We start from the raw sequence: 3,321 nt of genomic DNA on the forward strand, positions 1-3,321 counted from the left end.
TTAGGAATCACAGGGAGGAAGTGGGATAATTTGCTGCATGGATGGGATTGAAATCATTGAAATGAAACAATGTATATAATTTGTTGAATGTAAAACTGGTGATCTCATCTGTAACAGTCACTCAATTTACAATAAAAAGGTTTTTTTAAATATTATTTTTGTTAGGTGGTATTGAGTCAATTCTGACTCATAGCAACTGTGTACAACAGAATCATTGAGCTAAAACAAGGTATATGATTTGTTTAATGTAAAACTGATGGTCTTGCCTGTAAACTGTCACTCAATCTACAATAAAAAGTTTTTTTTTAAAAAAAGGTTATTGTTAGATGTTGTTGAGTCAGTTCTGACTCATAGCGACCCTGTGTACAACTGCCTGATCTAGCACCATCCTCATAATTGTTCCTGTGTTTGAATCCATTGTTGCAGACACTGTGTCAGTACCTCCTGTTGAGAGTCTTCCTCTTTTTCACTGACTCTCAACCAACCATGATGTCCTTCCCCAGGGATTGATCCCTCTCCTGAGAATATGTCAAAAATAAATGAGGCAAAATCTCACCATCCTCCCTTCTAAGGAGCATACTGTACCAATATATGAGTTGGAAATAATTAATTTGCCCCAAAGCCATTTATGTTATCAACCAATCAATGGAAATAATATTTGTAAAAGAATACAAAGCAAAATCAGCAAAGGAAAAAGTTGCATGCAGCAAAGTCGAAAGGAAATCACAAGCTCCCAGAATCCTCTACCTACGGAGTCACACAAGACATGCTTCATTCCTCTAGCATCAAATTGTGACATTATGAAATGCTGTCTACCAGGAAGCTCATTAGAAACTCAGTGTCCAAGGTTTTTATTGGGACTGGTTATAGAAGCATCTTGCTTAGAATGTACTAAAATTCCAGACTCCCAAAGGACAAATTATATTGTTTAGCACAAACCGCATTGTTTGTTCAAGTGGTTTAGGCACAGTGAGCCATTCATCAGTTAGAGAAGAGTGGTAATCCTTCAGAAATCCAATTTCCCAGCTCTAGTTGAAGGCTATCCTTATAAGAAGGTATTTCTAAGAATATCAGTCTGAACCCTACAGTGTTAATTCTTTCAGCTCAATCCTTGATATTTAAAGTGCCTGTATCCTTTAAAATGAATCTCTTTGTTCGAGAGCCAAGAGATCAAGTTTAAGGTGCACTTGACTCAAGGTATGCTATTTTCAATAACCTCATATATATATGAAAGTTGGACAATAAGTAAGGAAGACCATAGAAGAATTGATGCATTTGAATTATGGTGTTGAAGATGAATATTAAAAGTACCATGGACTACCAAAAGAATAAACACATCTATGTTGGAGGAAGTACAACCAGAACGCTCCTTAGACACTAGAATGGCGAGACTTCCTCTCTCATACTTCGGTCATGTAATTAGGACAGATCAGTCCCTGGAGAAGGATATCAGGCTTGGTAAAATGGAAGATTAGTGAAAAAGAAGAAGATCCCTAGTGAAATGGATTGCCACAGTGGCAACAGCAATGGGTTCAAACGTAACAACAATTGTGAGGATGGTGCAGGACCAGACAATGCTTTGTTCTGTTGTGCATAGGGTTGTTATGAGTCTGAATGGACTCAGTGGCACCTAACAACAACGTACCAACATTGTTACACCTATGGTGGTGGTGCTGGTTGTGTTCTAATGAGTTGGTGTTGATTCATAGCGACCCCATGTAGGGTTTCTGAGGCTGTAAATCTTTACACAGCAAAAAAACCTCATCTTTCACCAATGGTGTAGCTGGTAGATTCAAACTGCTGATCTTGTGGTTAGTAGTCAACCATGTAATCCATTACACTACCAGAGCTCCTTAGCTATGGACTCTAGACCAAAATAAAGAGAAAGGCTGTGTGCCGGCAGGTAGGAGGCTGGCTTGTAAAATGTGCCCTTTGGTTGTTTAAACAAATATATATTTCTGTGTGTTTTGTATACATCAAAAAAAGAGGGAATAGAAGCAAATACTGTTAACTGATGGTGCGTGGAGGGGATTGTAATCACCACAATGAAACAAAATACGATTGGTTGAGTGCAAAACCAATGTTCTGCCATGTAAATGATCACTCAATTCACAATAAAAACTTTTGAAAAAATAATATGCCTCTTTCAAGTCAGTAGGCTATATATTGATATTGAGATTAAGCTGAACATTTATATTCAACGAAGACCACCATTGCTAAATAAATATTTTGCAATCTTTTCTTTGGAACACCTATTAATGCTAATATTTTAAATCTCTTTATCTCCTTAAAAATGAGTCTGGACTTTGGAATCAAACTAGACTGGTCAGGTAAATAAGGTAAGCAGCTTCAATGAGTGATCTGACTTTACATGGACTCATTGTTTATCAAAGTTTATGTCAGATTTATTTTGTGGGGTTTGTAACTGGCTCTGTAAGCAATTTCTAAAGGTAGTCATTTTAGTATTTCTAATTCCTACTACTCATAAAGATTTCTTATGGGTGTACATGGACTCTTTAAGAACCAAGGACACAACCACATTTTCCAGGAAACAATTTTGAATCAAACTAACTCAATTCTGATCATCTTAACACTGTATCTATTAGTAGTCCTACTCATGAACTACAGTATTTTGGTGGGCTAATTCATGAATCAGTGGAGTCCTGACGTGCCATTGCAGGATAATACATGGGACAAAAGGTCATTGTGAAGCGCAAGTCAGTGGTTCAAACTCACCAGTTTCAGTGTCACTCTGAGTCAAAATTGATTCTACGGTACTTAACACAACAGCAATGAAGCAGTAGAGTAAGCATTGGGCTGTTAACTTTGAACTGTATGCCAGCAGTTCAAACCCACCAGCCATTCTGATGGAGAAAGATGAGGCTGTCTACTTCCATAAAGATTTATAGTCTCAAAAAACCTATGTGGGATCACTATCATCAGAGTTAACTAAATGACACTGGGCTTTGATTTGGTTTAATGAATCAGTTACTTTTCTGCCAGAGGAAAATGACTAGCTTCATTTCAGTGAGATCCTTCTATAGAAATTGGGAATTCTTGTAGAGAATTTACTTAGTTTCTTAGCCCTATTGAAGCATTTTGTTACCACAAGTATGTCCAAAGCAGTCTACCCTCTTTATCAGCTTCAAGAAACAACATACAAGGGGGGTTCAAAAAAGTTTGTGGCCTCAATGATGTGCAGAAGAAACAATATTGGTTCAAATTACCCAGAAGCATAGAAGAATCCATCGTAAAAAAAAAAAATATATATATATATATATATATGAGATCTGGTAGCGTAGTGGTTACAAATCGGGCTGC

The 3,321-nt window shown here is 37.1% G+C and overlaps 1 protein-coding gene and 1 pseudogene across 1 annotated transcript in view; one reads left to right on the plus strand and one right to left on the minus strand.

Moving 5' to 3' along the window:
• The window catches only part of LOC102816741 (neuromodulin-like), a 184,992-nt gene that overhangs the window by 7,556 nt on the left and 174,115 nt on the right, over nt 1-3,321 (minus strand). The gene's annotated exons all lie outside the window — the stretch shown is intronic.
• LOC102834046 overlaps nt 1-3,321 on the plus strand; it is a 32,093-nt pseudogene that overhangs the window by 3,094 nt on the left and 25,678 nt on the right.

The sequence above is a fragment of the Chrysochloris asiatica genome, unplaced genomic scaffold (assembly GCF_000296735.1).
Source record: "Chrysochloris asiatica unplaced genomic scaffold, ChrAsi1.0 scaffold00061, whole genome shotgun sequence".
NCBI classification, from domain to species: Eukaryota; Metazoa; Chordata; class Mammalia; order Afrosoricida; family Chrysochloridae; genus Chrysochloris; species Chrysochloris asiatica.